This window comes from Panthera uncia, chromosome C2 (genome assembly GCF_023721935.1).
Source record: "Panthera uncia isolate 11264 chromosome C2, Puncia_PCG_1.0, whole genome shotgun sequence".
NCBI classification, from domain to species: domain Eukaryota; kingdom Metazoa; phylum Chordata; class Mammalia; order Carnivora; family Felidae; genus Panthera; species Panthera uncia.
Window position 1 is genome coordinate 126,816,104 of NC_064810.1, and position 27,320 is coordinate 126,843,423.

Below are 27,320 nucleotides of genomic sequence, written 5' to 3' on the forward strand. Positions count from 1 at the left end.
AAACTAGACCAAACAATGAATTATGGAATACACTTTTTTAAAAAATGTCCCTTTTTAGTCCACAGTGTTCATAATTAGGTAGGTCTGGGAACAGTATTAAGTCTGGAGGAGAAGGTAAATAATGACTGAAGGTTAAAGGGGAAAACATCTAAAAAGGAGCACTATTACTCACTCAAGGGTCTATTCCTGTTTAACAATCCATGTGGTATGCATTGACAACTTCCTCACCTGCCTCAATCCAGTCATTCAACAGATTTACTGAACTCTCAGTATGTGTGAGGTGCTGGGGGCAGAGGGGAATGAGGAGTGAGAGACAGTGTCCATTGCCTTCACAATGTACAGGGTATGAAGGGATCACACAGAAAACAGCCAGGCCAGGCTAAGTGGTGGAACAGGGCATCAGAAGAGGGCTTCTAAAGCCAACCCTTGTGTGGGGGGTAAAACAGCCTGGTGGTTGGGAAGACCAGGCTCAGGGCCAGAGTTCCTGGGTTCAAATCCCACTGGCTCTGTGACCTTGATTGAGTTATTTGACCTGTGTCTCACTTTTCACTCTGTAAAACTGGTAAAAAGTAGTTACTGTTCCAAAGGGTATAGTGAGTATTAAAGGAATATTTTGTATAAAATATGTTAGAATTTTTGGCAAATAAATGATCACATAATGTCCAGACTGGGACATTTTGAGCATGAGAGTGATGTTAACAATTACACTGGAACAGAAAAGGTCAATTGGAACTACCCAAGGCAAAGAAGACACATGGTCACCCTACATGTGTTTATGGATGTTATTACTGAGGATGTGAGCTAGGTAAAGCAGGGAAAAGATGTTATAGCAAAAGGACAACACGCAGAAATATAGAAGGGCAAGAGACTATGTGATGAGTTATAGGAATTCAGGTTCCTTTGTCGCTCGCCCCCATAAAATAAGCTTCCTTTCTATCAGAGCATTCACTGTAGTTGGTAGTCAACTGTCAATGTGAATATCTGACTAGCATTTATTTCTCCCATTAGGCTGCAGGCTTCAGAGAAGCCTGCCTTTGCTCAGCAAGCTTGGTTACAGGCACAAAGTGGACACTCGTATCTGTTGAATGGTTGCCGAAGGAACTTGACATGGCAGGGGAGAAAATACAAAGCAGACTGAAATGCTCATGAGGTATGCAGCTACTTATTTTCAAGAAAGAATCTTCCTCAAGGAGTGCAGTTAGCAGAGAGCTGCTAACTATGGATGTCTTTAGGATCTGCCTCAACTCTCAAGCTGAAGTTAGGGTGTTTAGGCAGCTCCCACCAATGACTGGGCAAGATTCACCATTACTCAACAGCAGGGACTCATCTACAGGTAATTTTTGTACTTACTGGACTGGAAAAGACTGTCATTCACACAGCTTCACCAAAGTCTGAAGACCTTCCTGCTAAATCATGCTCCCTTCCTCCTTTCTTTGTCACAGGTGTCAGACCAGCATGACAACCTAAAGCTTCCCCTGCCTACTCCCATTCCCTTTGCCCAATAACCATTCACAGGCATGAAATCTCTTGTTTCTAATTCCATACTGATGTCTACTTCCTGAAGCAAGCAACCAACTTTTTATTCTGGAGGTGATAAAGAAGTACTAAACACAGGGAAGTGTTGAGAGGTCTACACTGCACACACACCAGTGTGGAAAATGTCTTGAAAGCATAGCATCAACACCTTCCAGTGAAACATCTATATGAGAAATGATGGTGGTATGGATGAAGGCATAGGAGACAAAGCCCAAACACATGCCAACCACACATCTTAGAACCATGCAAGGGAACTGTAATCATTCCCATTTGATAGCTGAGGAAATGAATAGAGGAGAGGCAGAGTAGCTTACCCAAGTCACCCATCTAGTCAGCTTTGAAGTCCATGGTCTTTTTATGAAACCACTTTGTCTCCCACAAAGAGGAACCCAGAGGAGAAGCTGTAAGAAGCTAATGAAGATGATAAATTCATAAATTTCACATATGATGAAACACCATTTAAAGTCTGCCTTGATACAAATATTTATATTCTCTTAAGCATTAGGTCCTAGTATTTGTACAAAATCTGAGAAAATACTGAAACATAATGTGCAGAGATTACAGTCCTTCATAATGTTAATTCTGAATTGTACAGACTTTCCTTTATATAACCAGTTTTTCAATCAGCATACACCACTGAGTGCCTACTATTTCTAGCTTCTGAGTATGAAAAATAATATATAAAATCTGTCCTTAAGGATCTTAAAATTCGATGGAGGAACCCAGCATATTTGTGAATAACCAAATATGTGGTCCTAAGAGACATGAACTAAGAGCTATGGGAAGATATACAAGACTAAAGAGCTCAGAGAAGAATTACATGCAGAAAGCATGTTTCAGTTGAGCCTTGAGGAAGCAGCAAGCATTAGATCAAACTTTCATTTCCTAAAGTCACTGTTAAGTACCAAAGCTGACCCACAAATGCCCTTGGAGGCATGTGCCTGGAGAGGCAAAGGCAAAGATGCAAATGAGTTGCTTAGTTTTGGCATCACAGTTCACATAAATCAGTTCCTAGTGGCCACTTCAAGTTAATCACAAATGAAAGAACCTAAAATTCACCATCCTTTTGCTTCAGATGCTTATTCTTACTTAATCTATACAAAGAATAAATATGAATGAGGGTAGGCAGCAGACAGCAGACACTATGCCACAATCTTCTATAGGTGGTTACCATAGCTCTCTGGAACATGATCAAATAGTCTCCACTTTGGAGACTCCACTTTTCCCACCAGGCCATTTTCTTGACCTGAAGAGAAACTTAAGCAGCTCACTTTAGCTTTATGTTATCAACCAATTTCTTTGTACAAGATGACAACAGGTAGAATATGTGGTGAGAGTCCACTTGTCCAGGTTATTCATGACCTTGGCATGCAGCAAGAAAACACTGCAAAACTTAGGTCTCACATGCCATGCACTGGGGTGAGGTCTGTAGTCTTCTAGAGAAGCACCTCAGCCTGTACTCAGAGGCTTCTCTATGCCTCTACTGAAGTTCTGCCTTTAAGAGAAGGTACACCCACACCTCTGTCCCAACACATGAGCAAGACACCAATTGTGGACAAGTACTCTTCTCTACTTTCAAGCTTTATGCCTAACCCATCTGACATTTATTTCAGAAGGATACGTTCCTGAGGCCCTTCTCATCTTAGAAAGACTATGAGCCCTTCTGATCTGTTGTTCCTTATCTGCAACACAGAGTTAATGTTGAGTATCTCTAATAATCCCCAAAGAATCATGGAGGGGATTGGACAACTCTACTTTTTGAAAGACCATTCTTGGGACACAGTCCTAGGTAAATGCAGTATACAGTACATATTTTATCTTACCTGACCAGGTGTAAAAGCCCCTTCTCTACACACAGGGAACAAACCCAGGGGGATAATTGGTAAAATGCAGCTACCAAGGATCTCTTTCCCTTAGGTCTCTTTGCCCATCTTCTAGGATCTAATTACATACCAATTAGATGGCCCCTCATAATTTTGAGCAGAGAGCTATGCACAATGTAAGATTTCAACATCTATTTGTTGAATAAGTGAGTAGCTTTTTGGGTAACTACATGTTCCTTCTCCTTTTTTTTTTTTTTTTTTACAAGACCCAAGAGTAATAAAATACACAGAGGGGTGTGTGTGTATATGTGTGTGTATGAAGAAGGGAAACATTTCACATTTGGTAAATGAATACTTTAGTCTCATTTAGTGCAATTATTCTGGCTGAATAAATTCTAATCTTAAAACTCCTCTAGTTTAACATCTCAACTTTCTAATTACTTCCTAAGTCACATTTATGTTTCAGTTGATTATTCACTTAAATTACTGAATCACCATCAATAATTAAAAATTGTAAATATCACTAATTCCATGGCCCATCACAGGGTGGCAGTCTTATAACTACAGCTTCAATTTTTCTTGGGTTTCTCCAACTCTTGCTTAATCTAACCCCACACATTCAGCTCAGCAATTCAAAAAAGATTTGCAGAGCATCATTTGCCATGAGGGGTTCAGACACTGGCCTGTTTGGGGTAACCTGTGTTTTTTTATACTTAGGAGATGGGAAGAAGGCTGGAGCTGTCCTTTAGGTGATAGTAACAGACTGGATATCCCAAAGGGTTGAGAAGGAGGTACGTGTCCTGCTATCCACAAAAAGTGACTTAGGGGCACATATGTGAGTGGCAGAATAAAGACCTGAAACATGTACACATATGAGCATCTCCAAACTCGACCCCTTTCAGCTAAGGAATGCCAACGAAACTGCTTTGCCTCCTACCCTCGCCCACTTCTGCTTTATTCAGTTTAGGGAACTCTTTTTCCTCAAGGATGACTTGAGCTTGTCTTAGAAGACCCGCTAAAGAAAGCTAGCAGCATCCAGGGTGATTCATTTGAATGCCCCTATGGCTACCCTGGGAGGACACACACCACACTTGCATCCTGGGAACAGAGGCAACACTGAGTCAGTCTGGGAACAAGACCTCAGGGAACCCTGGCCAGATTCCTGTTCATCCCTTACACACAAGATAAGGAGTAGAGATTTTCCTTGAGTGGGCTCTCTCTCCTGTAATTCTAAGCAGCAGGCAGACAAAGCTGGCTTTAATAAGCAGGAATTTGCCTAGCCACCAGAAGACTGAAAGAGGAGGGGTATTTGAGGGAAAAAGAAGTTGACATATTTTTATTTCTGCCTTATCATTTTGAGAACTTTGGAGGCTGCCTCCAGAGAGGAAATGTGACCAAAACATCCTTCTTGGAGACAGAGTTTGCATTTTTCTTCAGAATTTCACAAGACCCATCAATCACCCCAAAGAATAACTCTGTAGAATAGAGCATCAATTTCCAGCTGCACAGCTCATGGGAATCTTGATTTGGGGGCCCATGCTGTCTTGTACTGTGCTTTCAGTACACCCCAGTATGCCTTGCCCCCTGCTGTCCAGCACTTCCTCTGGACAACAGCCCTCCCTCATGTGGCTGGATCTTCACAAACGCCACTGCAATCACTAAAAGAAAAGGAAAAAAGGAAGAGAAACACAAAGCACACTTAAATAGGCACTTACTAACCAGCCACCAACCTGCATGCCCCCTGCTTCATCCCAGCAGCTGGTCATCCACTTGTTTATTTCTCTTGCCTCTTACCCAAGTCTTTGGCCCAACCAGTCTGAGAATGAGAAACCACAGGAGCTCAGCCGCCTGTTCTGATCTGTATGTCATAGATTTGCCTCATGGGCTTTAGCATGACGACTTGATATATAGAACCAAGGCAGGGCACCAGCCTGCTCAGCTCTGAATGTGGTCATTCCTTACTTTGGTGTAGCAACCTGATTCTAATTTCTTGGCCTTGCCCTTGATTTCACTTCCTTCCATTGGCTTCACCCTAGATTTGGATTTGTTTCTGACTTAAACCCTATTCCAGTTAGCCTTAGAAAAGTGGTGTAACATCAAGAAGCTAAGCCCCTTCTTTTCATAGAGATCAGGCAATTTGGGCTCCACCCTCTGTCAAGGCTCTCCTATATTTCAAGCTGGAAAACTGTCTTTGGCCTTGAGCCAGATGAAGATGGAATAGAATATCAAAAAGGTAAGCAGCTCTAAAATTCTGATTCTATATACTAGAAAAACTCCAAGGGGACAATTTAAAGTGGAAGACTATAAGAGAAACTAAGGGCAGAGTAGCTTAATTTTCAGTACACATTCTGCTGATACAGTCTTTCTGTTCCTTTGACCTCCTTTTCCTTTATGTTCTGCCTGTCCTTGGCACTCTGATCCCAATATTTAGCATTTTGTCACAGAAAGAAGCAATAAGCTACTCAGAACCATAGGTCCATTCTCACCTTCTAGGAGACCTCAAGGAAGTCTCTCTCCCAATCTATAATCCAATCTCTTTGTATGCATGAGGACGGCAGTCACGTCCTTGACTCCTCAAAGTGTAAAAAGAACACTAAACGGAAATGATATACACATAAAGGATTATTACTACTACTATTTGCACCACTTCCTGCCTTTATGGAAAAGCTATATTTCCTTTTAGTCTTTGTAAATCTACCAGTGCCTTAACTCTTCCCTCTGCTTCCCATCATTAGGAATTACTTTCATCCTTCACTGATTATTCTGTGTCTTACTTAACCTTTAACTCTGGCCTTTCAGCTTAATTCATAAATGACTGAGTTTCCTAGACTCAAAAATTGGGAACCTCAGGGTGAGAAGCTACAAAATAAGGGAAGTTCAGGGATGCTGAGACCAGAACTGCCAAATTTCAATACTTGTCTGACAGAGAAATGGTCAATATAAAGACCTATAACCTGCTCCTTAAACTCCTTGTCCAGCCACTGAATTTCCCCTCATACATACCATGCTTTTTCCTTCTCCTTTGGCCCATAATTTCCAGCAACTGCCATCGCTGATCTCAAAAACCAAGAGGGAACAATTCAGAAAGCCACTGTTTTCAGGGGACCTGACTGAAAGATAAAGTGGATAAGGTATCCTTAAAATTTGTGTATTGTAGGGAGGCAAAAAAGTAAAGTTGAGGCAAGAAGTCAATGGGGCCTCTGCAGTAGTGAAATGAAGGGTTGATGCTCTAGGTTGTTTCTTTTTGGTTTCTTATTTCATTATCTTTGACCACTTTGTTCATTCTTCTACAGACATGAACCTCAAAAGTTGACCTTCTCTTCCTCCATTCCTTCCCCCACCATACTGAGAGACTTCATTCAGCTATTAGTCACTGTTACTTTACAGAGTGTATCAGAGCCCCCTTCCCCTGTGGGTGGGATAGAAGTTGCAAACTACTGAATCAGACCATCTACAGAACTTTAGTAGGACATGTTGTATAAGTGTCTATTACACTTTTCAGGATTTTCCCTGACTCACATTTTCTAAAGAAATTAAAAGCTGGGCTGCTAGACTCTAAGTCCTCTGGGGCTGACACTATGACTTTTGGCTTAATCTTACAGGGAACATTTTATATACCACATGGTCAAGTACATGTATTAAAAAATATATGTGTTTTATTATATATATTGTATTTAAAAGTACATGTATTAAAAAATCTACCTTATATACTCTGTCTGTTCTCTTCCCTCTCCAAATCTCAATGAGTCTCCCTTTTTCTTTATGCTTACATCACCCCAAACTATATACCTTTCTGGATCATCTTCTTCTGTTAGGTCTTGAGGTCTCCAGATACCACCTGACCCCTTTCCTAGCAACCTGTGTCATGATTCCTTACTCTTTCAGACTCTTTAACTTGCTTTACCTTGAATTTTGGTTTTTAAATTTTTTTAATGTTTATTTTTGAGAGACAGACAGAGTTAGAGCGGGGGAGGGGCAGAGAGAGAGGGACACACAAAATCTGAAGTGGGCTCCAGGCTCTGAGCTGTTAGCACAGAGCCCAACATAGGGCTTGAACTCACGAACAGCGAGATCATGACCTGAGCCAAAATCAGACTCTTAACTAACCGAGCCACCCAGGTGCCCCTGAATGTTGGTTTTTAAAGGTACATTATTCCCATATGGCTTTGTGCCTTTGTTCTCACCCTTTGAACCATCTGTTACTTCCTCTGTGACTCCTTTGTGCTGGTACAAAGCAGGAGAAAACTCCTCATTTCTCACAACAATGAAACATAGGGTGGACTAGATAATGCCCTGTCTTTCCCACTACAAAGGATAAGGTACAAGAGAGGGAGAATTATGGCCAGAGGAGAAATCAAAACTATGGGGATGCATTAGACACAAGGAGTGATGAAGGAGATAATGAAAATAGAAGAACTGTGATGAGGTGGACTCTGAGGGTTAATATTACTACTCAATAAGGGCACTTTTAACTTGCTAGAAACAACTGAAACACAGCAAGCAAAAAATAGTGCAATTTCAGTGTACACATACAAACCTGGAAAAAATTAAAAGTTGGGTCATGCCAAGTGTTAGTAGGGACTCAGGAAAACAGGAACTCCCTAAGACATGCTGCTGGAGGGACAGTCGGATACAGACATTCTGAAGAGCAAAGGCTACTTGGTAAAATTAAGTATGACCTAGCATATCCATCTTGTGTATAAATCCTAAAGGAATGCTCATACACAGTCAAAAGAGGCTGTCAATGGCAGTACCGTTTGTGGGGAGGAAGAGCTGAAGGGAATCTAAGCCAAGTGTTCCTGGCTGGATAGATGAGTAAAATGTGGTAGATGTGCCGTGAAGAAGCCCACCAAAGAGAAGCAGCAGGTTAGATGTACATAGAGCAACATGAACCGATCTTAAAAAATGAAAGGCTTAAGTAGTAAGAAAAAAAGACATCAAGTATGTTCTGTTATAATACATGAATACAAAGTATGAATTTTACAATGTACTGAAATTAAAAAGAAAGATATACACAAAATGATTGCCTATGGGGAGAGATGAATCAGAATGACATATGGGGGGGGGGGATAAAAGAAATAAACATATACATAAATGTCAAGAGGGGGCCTTGTACAACCAATGCTCATAATGTGCCATGAACCAAAGATAAGATTAACTTCACTCCCTGTACTTGTGACTTAAAAAAATTCCCAGAACTTTGGAAGACAGGTACACAGAACTTTAAACTCCAATTGTGTCATTTTTTAATCAACTGGGTTTTGTCAGATGTCTTTCTCGTGATTATGATGGGGTTACAGGATTTGGGGAGGAGAGCACAGAAGTTTTATTTCCATTACATCATTTCAAGGGATATCCTATCAACATGACCCATCACTGTTGATGCTGACTTGAGCACTTGGCTGAGATAATGTGTGTCAGATTTCTCCCGAAAAAAAATTCATTACCTCCTGATATCCACACTGTCATCTTTGGAAGAAGTCATTTGCAGCCGACACTTCTTGGTGGGGGGGAGGGGGGGGGGTTATGTTCCATCCCCTTGAGGGTGGCATATCTGCATACATTAATTGGAATTCTTCAGCATGGGAGATTTGTCTCTTTTCCCACATTTATTTATTCAATCATCTATGTCAGTAAGAACTTGTGGATCTTTATTTTTCTTCTTTTTTTACTTTGGGTTATAATCCAATACGAGGCTATTTATTTTGTTGCTCAGACTGATCCACCTATGGTGTTGGGAGCTCGTTCTGTCACTCCAGGGTCCCTTTGTCATCATTGTTGGAATCCTTTTTTTTTTTTTTTTTTTTGAGCTCTGCATTTAATGATCATTCCCTGTGTTCTAGAGGGACAACCCTGTGCCTCACCCACACTGTTGCTGTGGCTTCTGAGTCCCTTAATGCCTTGAGCCTGACCTCCTAAAGGAGGTGCTTGCCTCCACAAAGCTACTGGTGAGGAGACTTACCCCAGGGAAGAACCACCAAGAGGAGAGAGGTGCCAGGAGCAGGAGGGGCAGATCCAGGAGACAGAGAGAGAGAGAGAGAGAGAGAGAGAGAGAGAGAGAGAGAGAGAGGGAGGGAGGGAGAGGGGCAGAAGAAATCCTGGGTCCTGTGGTAGCTGGATCTCAGACTGTTCAATTATTGACCTAAGACATTTTCTTTTTAAGGTAATTTCAGTTTCTGTTACTCGCAACAAACAATTTACGAGATAGGTCTCCATTATGCTTTATGTTTTAATCTACTCGGGCTGCCATAATGAAATACTACAGACTGGATGACTTCAACAACAGAGTTTGATTTTTTCACAGTTCTGGACACTGGAAGTCTGAGATTAAGGTGCTGTCAGGGAGGGCTTTCAGAGAGAATTCTCTTCCAAGCTTGCAGATACAGTCCTCTTGCTGTGTCCTCACCTTCCTCTGCATGTATGTGGAAAAAGATCTCTAGTGTCTCTTCCTTTTTAAATTCTTATTATTATTATTTATTTAAATTAGACTTTAAAACAAAGACTGTAACCACAGACAAAAAAGAATACCACTACAAAAAAGAACAGTCCAACAAGAAATATAATAATTGTAACTATTTATGCACCCAACATGTAAGCACCCAAACACATAAAGCACCTATTAGCAAACATAAAGGAAGTAACTGATAACACAATAAAAGTAGAAGACTTCAACACCCCACTCATCAATGGATAGATCATTCAAACAGAAAATCAACAAATAGTGGCTTTGAATGACACATTAGACCAGATGGAGCTAATAGATGTACTCCTAACATTCCATTCTAAAACAGCAGAATACATATTCTTTTCAGGTGCACATGGAACATCTAGAATAGATCCATGTTAGGCCACAAAACATGTCTTAACAAATTCAAAAAGACTGAAGTCATACCACACATTTTTTCCAACCACAATGCTATGTAACTTGAAATTATCCACAAGAAAAACTCTAGAAAACAACACAAATACATGGAGATTAAATAACATGTTACTAAACAATGAATGGGTCAACCAAGAAATCAAAAAAGAAGTTTAAAAAAACATATAGAGAAATGAAAATGAAAACACAATGGTCCAAAATCTAGGGGATACAGCAAAAGCACTTTTAAGAGGGTAGTTTATAGCCATGCAGTCCTAATTAAGAAGTAAGAAATATCTCAAGTAAACAATCTAACCGTACACCTAAAGGAGTTAGAAAAAGAACAAACTAAACCCAAAACCAGTAGAAGAAATAACAAAGATGAGAACAGAAACAAACAAAACAGAAACTAATAGAACAGATCAGTGAAACCAGGAGCTGGTTCTTTGAAAAGATCAACAAAACTGATAAACCCCTAGCCAGATTCATCAAAAAAAAAAAAAAAAAAAAAGCATTCAAATAAAATCACAAATCAAAGGTGAAATAACCACCAACAGAAATACAAACTATTGTAAGAGAATATTATGAAAAATTATATGCCAACAAATTGGACAACCCAGAAGAAATGGATAAATTGCTAGAAACATATAACCTTACCAAAATTTGAACAGACCAATTACCACCAAGGAAATTGAATCAATATCCAAAAACTCCCCACAAAAGTCCAAGACCAGATGGCTTCACAGATGACTTCTCAAACTATTTCAAAGGATAGAAGAGGAAGAAAAGCTTCTAAATTCATTCACTGAAGCCAGCATTACCCTGCATACCAAAACCAGATAAAGACTTAAAAAAAGGAACTAAAGGCCAGTATTTCTGATGAACACAGATAAACAAATTCCTCAACAAAATGTTAGCAAACTAAATCCAACAATACATTAAAAAAAATATTCACCACAATCAAGTGGGACTTATTCCTGGGATGTAAGAATGGTTCAGTATTTGCATATCAATGTAATACATCACAACAAGAGAAAGGATAAAAATCTTATGATCATTTCAATAGATGCAGGAAAAGCATATGACAAAGTACAACATTCATTCTTAAAAACACTCAACAAAGTTAGTTTAGAGGGAACATACCTCAACATGATGAAGGCCATATATGAAAAAACCCAAAGCTGACATACTCATTGGTGAAAAACTGAGAGCTCTTCCCCTAAGATCAGGAACAAGACAAGAATGTCCTCTGCCACCACTTTCACTCAACACAGTACTGAAAGTTGTAGCTACAGCAATCATTCCAAAAAGAAATAAAAGTTGGGGCACCTTGGTGGCTCAGTCAGTTAAGCTTCCAACTCTTGGTTTTTGCTCAAGTCATGATCTCATGGTTTGTGGGATTAAGCCCTGCATTGGGCTTCTGCTAACAGCACAGAGCCTGCTTAGGATTTTCTCCTCCTCTCTCTCTGCCCCTCCCCCACTCACACAAGCACTCTCTCTCAAAAAAAAAAAAAAAAAAAAAAGAAAAGAACAGAAAAAAAAGAAAAGGCATCCAAATCAGTAAGGAAGAAATAAAACTTTCACTACTTGCAGATGACAGGATACTATATATAGAAAACTCTAAAGACTACACCAAAAATTACTGGAACTGATAAATGGATTCAGCGAAGTCACAGGTTAGAAAATCAATATAGAGAAATCTGTATTTCTATCCACTAATTCTATACATTAATAATGTATATATTGGGGCAGCTGGGTGGCTCAGTTAGTTAAGTATCCAACTCTTGGTCTCAGCTCAAGTCTTGATCTCAGGGTTGTGAGTTCAAGCCCCATACTGGGATCCATGCTGGGCATGGAGCTTACTAAAAAATATATAAAAATAAACATATATACTAATTTTATATATTAATAAAGTATACACTATAATGAAGCAGCAGAAAGAAATTAAGAAAGCAATCCCATTTACAATTGCACCAAAAATAATAAAATACCTAAGAATAAGCTTAATAAAAGAGGTAAAAGACCTGTGTTCTTAAAATTATAAAACATTGATAAAAGAAATTGAAGATGACACAAAAAAGTGGAAAGTGATTCCATGCTTATGGGTTGAAAGAATATTGGCAAAATGTCTACATTACCTAAAGCAATCTACATATTTAGTATGCCATCTCTATCAAAATACCAACAGCATTTTACGGGGCGCCTGGGTGGCTCAGTCGGTTGGGTACCTGACTTCGGCTCAGGTCATGATCTCACAGTTTGTGGGTTCAAGCCCTGCATCAGTCTCTGTGCTGACAGCTTGGAGCCTGGAGCCTGCTTCAGATTCTGTGTCTCCCTCCCTCTCTGCCCCTCCCCTGCTCATGCTCTTTCTCTCTCTCTCAAGAATACACATTTTTAAAAAAAATACCAACAGCATCTTAGAGAACTAGAACAAACAATCCTAAAGTTATTATGAAGCCACAAAAGACCCCAAATAGCCAAAGCAATCTTGAAAAAGAAGAAAACTGGAGGTATCACAATTCTAGACTTCCAGTTATTTTACAAAGCTGCAGTAATCAAAATAATATGGTACTGGCACAAAAATAGATACACAGATTAACAGAACAGAGAGCCCAGAAATTAACCCACAATTATATGGTCAATTAACCTGACAAAGGAGACAAGAATATGCAATGGGAAAAAGTCTCTTCAACAAATGGTGTTGGTAAAACTGGATAGCTACATACAACATAATGAAATTAAACCACTTTCTTACACCATACACAAAAATAAATTCAAAATGGATTAAAGATCTAAATGGGACCCGAAGCCATAAAAACCCTAGAAGAGAGCACAGGCAGTAATCTCTCTGACATTAACTATAACATCTTTCTGGATTTATCTCCTGAGGCAAAGGAAACAAAAGCAAAAACAAACTATTGGCATGACAAAAGCTTTTGCACAGCAAAAAACACAAAACAAAAAACAATCATTAGAATAAAAAGGCAACCTAATGAATGGGAGAAGGTATTTGCAAATGACAGATGCAATAATGGTTCAATATCCAAAATATATAAAGAACTCAAAGAACTCAACACCAAAAAAAAAAAAAATCCAATTAAAAAATGGGCAAAAGACATGAACAGACATTTCTCCAATGATGGCCTACAAGTGGCCAACAGACACATGAAAAGATGTTCAACAACAAACTGAGGGTTGATGGGGGGTGGGAGGGAGGGCAGGGTGGGTGATGGGTATTGAGGAGGGCACCTTTTGGGATGAGCACTGGGTGTTGTATGGAAACCAATTTGACAGTAAATTTCATATATTAAAAAAAAAAAAAAAAAGATGTTCAACATCACTCATCATCAAGGAAATTCAAATCAAAACCACAATGAGATATCACCCCACACACACCTCCATCAGAATGGCTAAAATGAACAACACAAGAAATAACAGGTGTTGACAAGGATGTGGAGAAAAAGGAATCCTCTCCCACTACTGCTGGTAACACAAACTAGTATACATCTGTGGAAAACAGTATGAAGGTTCCTCAAAAAGTTAAAAAATGAACTATCTTATGATCCAGCAATCACATCACTGGGTATTTACCGAAAGAATATAAGAACGCTAACTGAAAGGGATACTTGCACTCCTATGTTTAGAGAAGCATTATTTATAATAGCCAAGACATGGAAGCAGCCCAAGTATCCATCAACTGATGATTGGATGAAGAAGATAGGATATATAAATACAATAGAGCATTATTCAGCCATAAAAAAGAATGAAGTCTTGTCATTTGCAATGACATGGATGGAGCTAGAGACTATAATGCTAAGCAAAATAAGTCAAAGACAAATACCATATAATTTCACTTATATGTGGAATTTAACAGAACAAACAAGCATAGAGAAAAAAGGAGATAAACCAAGAAACAGACTCTTAACTATAGAGAAATGAAGGTTACCAGAGGGCTTGGGGGGGGGGGTGAAATTAACAGGGGATGGGGACTAAGGAATGCACTTGTTGTGATGAGCACAGGGTGATGTATAGATGATTGGAATCACTATATTACACACCTAAAACTAATACAACACTGTATGTTAACTAATTGGAATTTAAAACTAAAAAAAAGTGATATTAGCCTTAATTTGATATTTTGCTGATGTGTTTTTAAACACTGGTTTATTTACTCCCTTGAAAACTCTTAAATAGCTTCTGGTTTCTGGTCAGCATGTAACGAGGTTGGAAGTCATCATTCCCCTCCTCTCAAGAGAAAAGCTGAACAAACTAAAAATCAACATCTCTTCTTAGATCCATCAGAGAACTGAGGTCACAGGGCAAGCCACTGTCCCCAAAATTAGAGATGGTCAGGTAGATACATAGAAGTCTAACTTACTAGAGCAGGCACCTGTAAGCCGAGACCTCCAGGGGGAACCAGTACCAAGGTAAGCAAACCGAAACTATAATTGATGAATTGTTAGGGGCTCAGTGTCAACAAATCTGAGTTAAAATCTTCATGGGTGGGATTGCAGGAGTGAATGTCTTGAGGAGGGGGAGACAGCACACTTTTAAGTGTTTTACCTACCAGCATTTCTCACAGTGAGGATCAGAGAAAAATTCCCTCCTGCTTCCTGCTGGAGGAGAGGGAAAGTAGCCATTTTGATGTACACCCAAAAATCCAATTCTCCTTAGTAAGGTCTGCCCTCAAGGGAAACTATTTACCAGAGCCTGACATGGGGCAAGGGAAACACCTAATTCCAGCCCACTACAGCCTTCAACTTACAGGAAGGGAAATACCTAAATTCAGCTCCCTTTCACCTTCCTGTCACACCTAAGTGAAGGAGGAAAGGATATGAAAAGCACTGGCTCACTAAAAGACTAAGACCTAATTACAAGACTAGAGAAGGCTTCCCCCAACTCTTACCTTCCCACATCCATTGGGCTTCTGTTTAATAACAGGGGATTACAACCAGAAGAATTGCATGTCTCAGACCTTATTTAAGAAGCAGTCTCTAAGGAAACTCAGACACAAGAGGAGCAACAAAAACACAACAAAAGACAGAACAGAATATTCAAGAACTGTGGGACAATTACAAAAGGTATTACATACTCATGATGGGAATAATCAGAAGAAGAAAAGGGAAGAAATATTTAAAGCCATAATGAGTGAAAATTTCCCTAAATTAATGAGAGATACCAAATCACAGAACCAGAAGGCTCAGAAAACACCAAGCAGAATAAATGTCCCAAAACCTACACCTAGGCATACCATATTCAAACCACAGAAAATCAAAGACAAAGAGAAAATCTTGAAAGAAGTCAGAGAAAACCTCTGAGTATTTTCATGGCTATCTAGTAGCACTAGACACATGTAATATGCCCCTGCAAGGAAGTAATCAGATCTTCATGACCTTGAGTTGTGCAAAGATTTCTTAGATACAATATCAACAGCATGATCCATAGAAGTAAAAATGATAAATTGGACTTCAAACATTAAAACTTTTGCACATCAAAAGAAAGCATTAAGAAAATAGAAAGTCACAGAGAGAAAATATCTGCAAGTCATAAATCTGACAAAAGACTATTTAGAATATACAAATAATTCTTACAACTCAAAAGAAAACAATCCAACTGAAAATGGGCAAAACATTTGAATAGACATTTCACCAAAAAAAACACAAAAAAAGATCATAAGCACATGGAAAAAATGTTCAGCATTATTAGTCCTTAGGAAAAAGCAAATTAAAACAATATGATACTACTTCACCTAGAATGGCTATCATTAAACAGTAACAAGTTAATGAGGATGCAAAGGAACATTGCTTAGGGGAATGTGAAATGTACAGCTACTCTGAAAATCAGTTTGGGAATTTCTTACAAAGATAAATTTATCATGATTCCATTCCTAAGTATCTATCCAAGAGGAATGAAAAAGTATGTGCACACAAAGACTTGTACATGAATATTCATAGCAGCATCATTCATAATAACAAAAAAAGTGAAAATAATAAAATGTTTACCAGGTGATAAATGGACAAACAAAATGTGGTATAACCATACAATGGGATTCCATTCAGCAGTAAAAAGGAAAATACTAATACATGCTACATGTTAACAAACCTCATAAAACATTACACTAAGTGAAAAAAGTCAGATGCCTAAGACTCGACATCGTATAATTTCGTTTATATGAAATATCCAGAAAAGGCAAATCTACAATGACTGAAGGCAGACTAATGATTTCCTGGGGCTGGGGTTGAAAGCAGGGATTGACTACAAATGGGCACAAGGTATCTTTTTGTAGTAAATGCAATGTTCTGAAACTCGATGATAGAGATGTTTGCACAATTCTGCATGTTTACTAAAAATAAATGAATTTTTGCTTAAACTGGTGATTTTTATCACATGTAAATTCTGTATCAAGCTGTTTAAAAAAAAAAACTGATGTCATAAAAGACACAGAAAGGCTGTGTAACTATTCTAGAGTAAAATAAAGAGACAGAACAAACAGCATAAGTGACCCTAGACTGGAGGAAAAAACATGCTGTAAAAGATGATACTGGGTCACTGGAATGTGGACAGTATATTAGATGAAAGCATTATATCAATGTTAAATTTACCAAGGTTGGTAAAGTACTGTGGTCATGTAAGAGGATATCCTTAGTCATAGGAAATATATACTAAAGTGTTTAAAGAATAATGAGATACACATCTCAAATGGTTTCCAAAAAAACTACACACACACACACACACACACACACACACACACACACACACACCCCTATCTACATGGGGGAGGAGGGGAGAAAGCTCATGTGCACCTGAGCATGTAAATGGAACAAAATGTTAATAAATAAACCTGGATAAACGGTATGAGTATTCTGTAGTATATTTCAGCTTTTCTAAAAGTTTGAAATTATTTCCAAACTAAAAAAAGCAGGGGGGGGGGAATTCCCCGAGCACCTTTTGCATATAAGGCACATATAAAGTGCTAGTAACACAGAGAGAAGATAAATTCATGAGCTCCTGCCTTCAAGGAGATCAGACCTGCATCATTAGTTGGCTGTCTAGGTTTCCATTTCCTTGATGTGAGTTCCCTGAGGGCAATAAATGTTAAATACATTTTTAAAAATGACAACAGAACATTCAGAGTTGCTACCATAGCCCAATTCCCAAGTACCTATCTCCAGCTTAAAACACAATTCATTTCTTATGACAAGTAACTGTTCACTGAACAAGACTCAGAGGAAGTATTCATTGCAGCGTTTATTGTAGTTGGATCAACTAAAAGCTTTTTCCGTGGGTCGCCTGCGAGGATGTGGACATGTCTTTGTGAAACAGAGTCCTCGTAATGCAATGTTATAATGAGATTTAAATCATGCTCTTTTCTTAATAAACATTCTTCAGGGTTTATGATGTTTTTCTTTTAGTATCTGTATTCACATCACTTTCACTTAAGTTGCATCAGAGTCCTATGCCTTTCCAGAGAAAAATTCACTTTAAATTTCCTCAGCTTCACAGCTCACTGCCTAAAAGCTGCAGGGGGGGGGGGGGGGCGGAGAAAGGTAGTAGGTACACCACAGCTCTGCAACTACCCAGGCTGAGCTGAACAGAAGTGACTGACATCCTGGTGACTCCAGTCTTGTACTATCTGCTCACTCTTCATCTGTTTAAGCCCTCTTCTCCCAGGACAGCAGGCCTATCAGAGGACAAGCAGAATGTCACACACCCTGGGCACTTACAGGGTCCCTCTGAATCTGTGACAGGCTATCAAAATGGCTCAAGTAACCTGAAAGGAAGTTAGCAGGTACCTAGGACATTTATTATACTGGTGGTGTCACTCAATGCTTCCAGAGAGGAGCACTTAATGAGTTATGATAGGTGGTACTGAGCCAAAAGAGAAGAATGGGTAAAAATGCACCAGGGGCTTTTATAGGAAAATAAATTTAGAAAGACATGTCAAAAGTGGAAAATGCTTCTTGGTATCATCAATCCAAGAAAAATCTATTATTCTGGACAAATAACATCTATCAATTTTTCTGAGTAAAAATAGGATGTAGTCAATCAAGAAATTCAAGAGATCATCTACAGGTATGCAAATCAGTGGAAAAGCAGTAGAGACTAAAGAAGGTACACATTCTCAGAAGTGTGAGACTAAGGTCAATTACACAGCTAGACTTTGACCAGACAATGACTGGACAGACCATGCACCCCTCCTGGCTATGAGCATGATGTGGTAAAGGCAAAATCATAAATGAAGGAAGCAAAAATCTAGAATGGGATACCATGTGGTCTCACTATTTCTACCTTCAGAGCAGACTAGAAAGGAGTTCAGGCATTAAATAAAGGATAAAATATGGAGGGGAATGGCTTGGATTCTAAGTAAAAGGATTTGTACTGAATTGGACCTTTAGTTTCTTGAGAACAACACTCGACTTGATCTTGGCTGATCTAAATAAATAAATCCTGCAGATACATGTTGCCTCAACCATTTTCTCACCTCATTGCTGAAATGAAGAAAAGGATTGAGGGAGTAAGATAAATGCCCTTATTTCTTTTTTCTTTTTTTTTTTTTAGCTATACGTGTAATTTCTTCCGTTATTTAAAAAAGAATTGGTTCTTCTATATGAAGACCTAATGACAAACTAAAAATTAACCAATGACTTAGTAAAATCCCATTGGAAAGTAGTTCAGGACAACAAAATCAGCCTATAATAAAAAATGCAATGATGCTTTTTAAGGAAACTATATTTCTAGTGAAGTCTTCAAAACTAAAGCCATCAGCAACATCCTCACAAAAATGAGGAACATGTATCAACTCACTACTCCACTAGTGGTACCATACTAAGGAAGAAAAGTCATTCAAGGTCTCTCACAACATGGCAAAAGCTTTCCCTCAAAATTCACCTCCCAGCCCTCCTCTGTTCCATCCAAACCGAGGTCTACACCATTTTGTCCTGCTTGCAACACTTTCCCCATTCCCTGCTATTTAACGTCTACCCATCCTTCTGGGTCCATATTGAATCTGACAGCTGCCCAAGAAGTCTTTCTTGACTGCTCCTGTCCACAGTGCTCTCTCCCATTTCTCAACCCCTAAGGTAGGTCTTCTTTGCCCAGACAACTGCACAGTTAGTACTATCAATTGTGTTTCACCACCACAAATAACTTCTGGAGGGTAAGGACCTCACTTGGTATCATCACAGGTAATAGGTGCCCCAAATGTTTAGAATTTTGTGGTTCTTTTAACACCCTTCCTGCCCCCTCAATCTATTCTTCACATATCAGCAAGAGTTATCTTAAAACTTCAACTACATCATGTCACCCTCTCCTCCAGTCTCCTTTTCTAACCTTTCACCAACTTTCCACCGCACTTAAGCATGAATCCATACTCCTCACACTCTGCCTAAAAGGTTCTACATGATCTGGTTCTTTCTTAACTCCACAATTTTACCACAGTACTCCAAACCAGCATCTGACTTCCAGCCGTATCTGCCTTCTCACAATTCCTAAACATGCTGGGTTTTATTCTGGCCTCAAGTTCCTTACATGTTTTTTTCTTATTGGCCTTCTGCATCCCCTTTCCTCTCCCCAATCTGCCCCACACATAGTATTACATGGCATAGCTAACCCTTTGCTATTCATGTCTCAACTAAATCCACCTGCCTGAGAGGCCTGAGGTACATTTCCCACAATACCTTCCATTTCAACACCTGAAGTTTTCTTCATAGCACTTTAATTTATAATCTGTTTATAGCCTTATTGGCCCTCACCCTCAAAAGACACAGAAGGTCTCTGGGAGCAGAGAAGATATCTTGGCATAGACTAGATACAACACCAAGTAATTATGTGTTGAATTAACTGAGAAAATAAAAACTGAAGACATTTGAAAGCATGTTCTAAATTCTCAATCTAAGGTGATAGCACATGAACATTAGTAATTCAGAGAGCTGAAGCAGGCAAGACATTCAAGTCTTGGTGGACAGTATGAAGGAAAACTACAGGGACTAAAGAGAAGTGTCTAGAGGGGTCTGGTGGACCAAATAAACAGTAATTCACCTCTGGTGCCAGGCTTCTTGTCTAGCAATACCTTTATAAAGAATACACCATTCACCTACCAAATGGGCAGATATTACAAAGTCATGCAGTACCAAGTATAATGAGGATATGGAGCACAAGAGCTCCCATTACATTCGCAATAGCATAAAATGGTATAACCACTTTAGAAAACAATCTGGCATTATCTAATGAAGTTGAATATTCACAATCCCTATGACACAACATTTGTGTTGTGTAATTACATAGCCTGGAGAAAGTCTCACACATATGTATCTGTGTAAGACATACACAAGGGAGACATGAACCAAGTTGTAAATAGGAACACTGACAGCACTGTTGTTTATATGGGAATGGATCAATAGCACACATTCACATAAGTGAAAATGAATTAACTATGGTACAAACTTCAACATAGAGGAATCTCAGTGCTAAGCACAAGAATAAGAGGTCACAGAATAACACATATTATGGTTTCTTTTTTTTTTTTTTTTTTGCTTAAAAATACATAGATGATAAAACTTAAACAGTAAGGCATAACTGCAAAGTTGGAGATACTGATTACAACTAGTAAGGGAAAAGGAGGGGAATGTAACTGGAGAAGAGCACACAGGGGCTTCAAAAGAAGTGGCAATATTCTGTTTTTTAAGCTTGGTGAAGAGTACACACAAGGGACACATTTTATTCTTCATACCTTACACATACATCACTACTTTTCTATGTATAGTAATTCTTTTAAAACTAATTAAACACTGATCAAACTATAGAAGGGGGAAGGTAGATGGTTTTTTCTTATACTTAGGATCCGGTGTAATGGAACAGAGATTTCTTCAAAACAGATGCTATAAACCCAAAGCCATGTAAGGATCCTCTCAAAAGTAAGACAATCAGTCCCCATAACCTGAAATGTTCTTAGCTTCATTCAGCATTCTACTTTTGTATATTTTTCCCCCTTCTTTCACTTTCACTCTTAAAATTTAACTTGTTGTATGTTGTGCATCTTCCTAAATCCTTTCCAGAACAAGATGTGGTATAAAATAAATGAGATATGCAAGAGAAATAATGTGGTAATATGAAACAGATTAAAGGGATCATCCTGTAACCAAACACACAAAACACTAAAGGGTCTCATACCAGACAGAAACAGAAATGACACTGGTAGTTATCCTGGTGTAACATAAATTATATTTCAAGCTCCAGATAAGTCTTTACTTCACAGAAAGATGAGTTTAAGCAAATCAATGAAAGTCCAGTGAGGAATATCATGCTTGGACTGCCAAGCATAGTAAGGTAATTGGAGCATAAGTACATGTGAAGAATTATGATCACAGTAAAAACTCAAAGAAAACACACTAATGAAGAGGCAGCGGTTTTCATTGCTATTACGGTTGTTTTCGATCCTTATACTTAACTTAGAGAATATATGTACCCATTACAGAAGAACTTCCAGAACAGTGTATTTTCTTTTTACAGAACCAAAATTGCCATGCATTAATAACCCTACAATTATATTGAAATATTCAGATGTGTGGATCTCACCCACTTTAAGCTTTGAAAGCAGCTAAACTATGTAGAAATAGGCATGTGCTGGTATTACGACTTTCATTTTAAAATTATATATTTATTCCTAGAATGCTACGTACAAATATTCATAACCACATGAATGCCATATGGACAAAAACAACCCTCTCACTTTAAAAAGTGGCTCCGTTGTGAATAAAAAAAAAAACTTGTCAGAATCAAGATCAAGGAGCTATCAATTACATGTATCATAACAGCACGTCATTAAGGAATATGCACCCTAAGTTGAGGTCCTTTCATTTTTTTCAGAGAGAACAAAGACAAATTTGGTTTCTTCTGTACTAACTAGAGCTTAAAAATGTCAAAACTAGGTCAGAAGTTGAGAGGTTAGGCTTAAGGCACCAGGAGAAGATGCCACATTTCCCTTCCCTAGGTCACATTTTATGATTTTATGATTTCCTAAGACATGGTTTTCCTAAACATGGTTATTTCCTCTATGAGGCAAAAGATTAAAAAGCTAGCCAAATGTAACTACATTTACAGTAAACTTACTATATCTGCCATAGCTGGGAAAGGCAACATTGTGGCTACTTAAAACTCATGTTAGCAAAGAGTTAGGGTGGCTCTCTGTATATCCAAGTTATCTCCTCTATCAGTGCATGTCTACATGCATGCCTTCCTATATACACGTATATTTGTACATATCCTTATACATACTCAAGCATTTGGATTGCTAGTACCCACAGAATTAGAAAATGCACAGTACTAAAAAAATTACACTGACCACAATTCAATTCATCCAACAAATATACAGTAAATTCATTTATATTCAAGGATCATATCATTGTGGCTTTGGCATCTAGGACATCTCAAAGGGTGAGATCATTTCCCCAAAGTCACTGTGTAACACATAAAAGACCTGGTCCTGCCCTCTAGAAGTTTACAGCCTGGCAGGGATCTGATTTAACTTTGTCATTTCAGGATTTTCAGGGTCTTGCAGGAATTACACTATGATCATGACTATACTGCAGCTGTGAGGAAGTGTCAATGCAAAGTTGCGGGGAAAAATGCCAGTAAATCACCTTTGGTTGTGCTTGCTGTTCACATACTGTGTAAGTGATCTGTAGGATATATTTCTTTAAGGAAAGAAGGGGGACCTTTAAAACTATGATTTCATCAGTGTTATCTTCCCCTGCTTTGCTCCATCTCTGAAACTTCTACCACATTCTATAATTTTCCACAGGGGGGAAAAAAGAGAGAGGTTCCTTCTCTAACCAACCTTTATATTCACATTTGCTCCCTTTGTCTTGAAAATTCTGATTCATATGTGAGAACTCCCCTTACACGCAAAATAGACATTTAGAAGTGAAATGTTAAAACTCCTCAAATGTTTCATGAAATGTCCTTTCTGTATGATATTCTTGTCAAGGTAGCAGGATTCCAGAAAGAGAAATTGGAATTAAAATTTGCTCCCTTTGGCAAATCTTTTTTGGATCTCTTTATACAGTGTGTTTAAGTCTCAACAGACTGGGACACAGAGCAAACAGACACCGAAGACACTAGCATCTCTCCACAGGGAGACAGTAAGGACTTATCAAAGAGTTCATTTTGAATTTTAAATAATGCTCACAAAGAGTTAAACACAAATTAACTTCCCCAAAATAGATCACTTAAAGGTCAGTTCATACATTTTGTTTCCTTTGGCTTGTACTATGGGATCCCTTTTGGCTTGCCAAGATAGAACTGAATCCCTTTTAGGTTGGTAGGCATGATCCCTGGTCCAAAATGACCAAATGACTTCCTGCAGACAGTATCTTAACTGAGCTGGGCCCTGCAGATGCTCTGCCCTCAGACTGGCCTACATTGCAGCTTTCATCTGTCAGATAATACAGATGGATAAGTGGAAAGTAAAGGAGCAAGAAATGAAGGAGGGCTCTTCATCAAGCACAAAGTAATCAGCAAAAATATGTCACAAAGGGATGTAGTCTCTGTGGTGAAATATGTAAAGTGATTCCCAAAAGTGAATAAAACAGGAGAGCCTTCCATTACCCTCTATTGCTCTTTACATTTCCCTGGGCAGGACTAAGGAGGAACTCTGAGTGCCTGAAATTAAGACAGCCCTCCTTCAGCTGGGGTTAAATGGGAGTCCTATGTGCTCAGTGTAAGACCACCTCTCAACCAAGAGTCTGAAGACCCAGAACCCTGATTGCTCCAATATCCACACTGCCTGCCTCCCATCCTACTCCCCTATGGCCATAGCCTTGAGAATATTAGGACTAATTTCATCATACCTTTTATCCCTATTAACAATACACACTGAGAAGCCCAGATCACTTCTCATTCCTCCCACTTTTACGGCCATATAACCTCTTTCATTCATTTTCTTGACCCTATCTTTTCTACCACCCCCAGTGCCTTAAGCCCTTTTCCTGTGCTTTCTGAAACTCACAGACAGCCATGAGCAAGATCCCCTATATCGTTGGACTCTTCTCTAAATGCTCCCACCATCTTCCTACTCTAACTGTAACCTGGCTAGTCACTGAAGGCACTCCTCCCCAACCCCCACCATCTCAACCACCCAAGTGGTGGCTATTTCCCCTCAACATTCCTTGAACCACAAGGATTAGAGGTAGGTGGGTGTTTTCATTTCTTCCTACATCTAGACCATTGTCTCTCCCTTTCCTCTCTGTACAAGTGCTGAGCTTTGAGTCACAAAAAAATCAGACCACCACCCACTCCCCCTCATTCGGGGAAGACCTGGGTTCCTAGCTGCCTGCCATCCTCCCTCACTACCATGGCCATGATTCCAGGTGAACTCAATATCCACACAGATGATCCAGTGCTCTGACTGCTCAGTCTTTGTCCTCCACCCTAACTCCAAGGTTAGACACCAGTTCTTAACTGTAATTCCTCTGTGTTACTAACCACCACCATCTCCTGTGACAGTTCTCCACCTCTGGTACCGCAACTTCAGTAAGACCAACTTCAGGGACTCCAGCGAGACCTGCAAACCACTGATCTTACCACTTTTCACTGTCCCTGGAGTTTCTCATGTCTGGCCTCAACCCCTCAACGAGTTTGATTTCCACATTCAATTGTTACAACCACTCCCTTTTTGAGTGAGGAAAGAATATACCCTGAACTCCCTCTCACTCTCATGTGGACCTGCAAACCTGGCAAAACTACAACATGGTCAACTTCATTACTCCATTCATGCACATACAGGCCCAGAGACAGGAACCATACACAACCCATTGAATGCTCTCACTCTGAATCTGTGTCCTCCAGTGAGCCCCTACTTACATCCCCCAGGTAACTGGCCAAAGTCCTCTGAAGTGTTGCCTCCAATCTTTCTCCTCCCATTCTCTCTTAAATCCACAGGGGCTGGATAAATCTTTGTAGCAATGAACTGGCATTAAATTCTGTCACCAGACTTTAGACTGAAAGTTAATACTGCGAAAGTAAATTTTGTATGCAATTTACTCCAAGTTTCTAAGGCAATACATATGTTCTGAGTTAGAATATGTTTCTGAATACTGCCCTTAGCACAACCTCCTTCAAAACTAGAAGCAGAAAATGAATGGTAGAACACATTACGATTTAAGCTCACTAACCAACTTCCTTTAAACCTACCCCTTTAGATCAGGGGTTCCTATCCTTCTGGCCCAAAAGAATGTCCATTAGCTGCAGGCTGATGTTTTCTTTCTGAGCCTATAAGACAATTTTAAATGAGATGTTAATGGGGAACATAATTATTAAAAAAAAAACCCTCAAAAGGTCTCATGGCTATATTTTGTCCATCAGGTCAACAGGTTATGATTTTCCGTCAAAAATAATGTGACAATGCTAGAGGAAAATACACATATCAGGAAAAAAAAACTGGATTAAGGAATGACTAAGCACTAATTTTATTTGCAAAATGACCTTTTCTCCTAGAAAACGCATTCTGACTTCCCAGCACTGCCATGGAAAAGACTCTGTGTCCATGCTACCCCATTTAAATTGCAGGTGTTTAAGATACCTAATAAACTACCAATGAAAGAAATTGCCAGTTCTTTTTAAAAATAAGTGCCAAAACTGTTAGCAACACTCAGTTAAATGGTTTTGGAGGTCCATAAAATTATGCCAAAATACCTCCTTCAATGTGAAGCACTCACTGATTTTCCTTTCATATTTGGGTAAACACTCAAGGTAAAATGATATATTTGAATACACATGCCATCATAAAAGCTGCCTTAGGAAGGTACTTACATATTCCATACCACAGAACTGCACACCCACTTGATACCCTAGACTTTAAGCTCCTAGGAAACAAAGGCACTCCTTTGTATTTCTATCACCTAGTATAGTAGCATATACACAGTTTAACTTAATAGATATTCTATAAAAACAATGTCCAGTTCTTTCCACCCATTTAATATGTCTTATTTGCATGATGCTCCAAACACTTGATCAATAAGGCCAAGCATGTTTTAAATATTATGATTTTTAAGGATGAGACTTGTTCATTGCACAAACATTCAAATTATACAGCAAAGTACCAAAACAAAAATAAAAATCACTTGGAAAAAACACTGCTAGAATTTTATTGAGCATTCTTTGTGTGTTCACATATATGCATTTACAATTTTATATGAATGGGTTATTTATGTTGTTCTGTAACCAGAACTGTTTTAACTAACGTATCATGGATAACTCTCCATAAAAACAAAGTACTACTATGTCATTTTTAATGCCTACCTAGTACTCCAGAGTATACATGTATCATTTAATAATGTCTCCTACTAATGGATATTTAGGTTATTTATAGTTTTTTTTTTTTTAACCAAACACAAAACTACAGGTATCTCTGTGTATACATCTTTCAACAGCTGTGCAATTGCTTTCTCTAGATAAAGTCTAGAAGTTGAATTGCTAGACCAAAGTGTAAGTACATTTTACATTTTTGTGTATGTTGTCAAACTGTGCTCCAGAAAGGTTATAACAACACAGACCCAACCAACCATAGTGCTCCAGAGGGCCCCACATTCACCAACACCATTATATGTTAACTTTATAATCACTGCCAATTTGACTTCTATTTTCATGTTATGGATATTAACAACAAACATTCTCTACATGTTTTTCAATTACTCACATCTTTGAAATCTTGTTTATGGTGATTTTCACTATATAAGTTTTAAATTATTACATTATAAAGCTTAGCAACTTTTTAATAGTTTGGTTCTCATGACACATAAGGAAAGATTCCATCAACCCAAGCTTTTTAAAATCATCAATATTTTCTGCTGGTATCATTCTTTTTTTTTTTTTTAATTTTTTTTAATGTTTATTTTTGAGACAGAGAGACCAACCGTGAGCAGGGGAGGGGCAGAGAGAGAGGGAGACACAAATCTGAAGCAAGTTCCAGGCTCTGAGTGGTCAGCCTAGAGCCCAACATGGGGCTCCAACTCACAGACCAGGAGACCATAACCTGAGCCAAAGTCAGATGCTTAACTGACTGAACCACCCAGGTACCCCCTGGTATCATTGTTCTTAATCTTTCT

The 27,320-nt window shown here is 38.8% G+C and overlaps 1 protein-coding gene across 3 annotated transcripts in view; it reads right to left on the reverse strand.

Moving 5' to 3' along the window:
* The window catches only part of TMEM108 (transmembrane protein 108), a 360,169-nt gene that overhangs the window by 311,636 nt on the left and 21,213 nt on the right, over window positions 1-27,320 (reverse strand). Inside the window, exons 3-4 of one of the 3 annotated variants that reach the window (XM_049628817.1) lie at window positions 6,363-6,469; window positions 5,846-5,952 (exon numbers count right to left, since the gene is read on the reverse strand). The exons of the other annotated variants lie outside the window; for them this stretch is intronic. The gene's annotated coding sequence lies outside the window, so the exon portion shown is untranslated. The remainder of the gene's footprint in view (window positions 1-5,845; window positions 5,953-6,362; window positions 6,470-27,320) is intronic. 3 annotated transcript variants of the gene reach the window in all.